We start from the raw sequence: 838 nt of genomic DNA on the forward strand, positions 1-838 counted from the left end.
CTTCAGCCACAAACCAGGAGCTGACTGATCTACACATGACCAAAGCATGAGAATGGCTGCTGTCTGACTCATCTTAATTAGACTTTGGTGTGTGGGAAAGGGAGAAATCTGTGTAATCTATACACCTACACCACCAACGTGGGCCAAATAGTAAGTAACCACCACACTACTCTTCTATAGTTACTATAAATGTGAGGGCACCCTCCTATGTAACTGAATCTATAACCAGTGGAACTGGGTGTCCCTAACCCCTCTTGCGTGTCAACAGACTCAGATGCAAAATGCCATCTATGAAACTAGATTAACCCTGGACTACTTATTGGCTGCAGAAGGAGGGGTATGTAACAAGTTTAATTTTGCTAACTTTTGCATACAAACAGATGACCAGGATATGTCAGTGAAAGGCCTTGTAAAAATGCATAAAGTTGCCCATATCCCTGTGCAAGCCTGGAATGGGTGGAACCCACAGAGTCTATGGGGAGGATAGTTCTCCACATTTAAAGGGTCCAAGAATCTTATGGGTGGGGTTCTGTTTTATTTGGAATTTGTTTAATCATTCCATGCTTCCTCCCACTGGCAACCAGGGCCATGTGAACTGCCATTGAAACAATAATCAATCAAAAAGGGTACCAATAATCCAAATCAATATCAGAATACCATTCCTTATGCAACATTAAATTTTGCTCCTGGGAAAGGTCCCAAAGGGCATCAAAGGGGGAAATGAATGGGAAAATGTAGAAACATTCATTGCCCTATCCATCCAGGAGACAAGCTAGAGTGTTAATCAGGTTACTGATTCAACCAATCCTCTGGTTTCCCTCCTGTCTTCAAACAGGTC

This window comes from Chrysochloris asiatica, unplaced genomic scaffold, assembly GCF_000296735.1.
Source record: "Chrysochloris asiatica unplaced genomic scaffold, ChrAsi1.0 scaffold00599, whole genome shotgun sequence".
Taxonomy (NCBI): Eukaryota; Metazoa; Chordata; class Mammalia; order Afrosoricida; family Chrysochloridae; genus Chrysochloris; species Chrysochloris asiatica.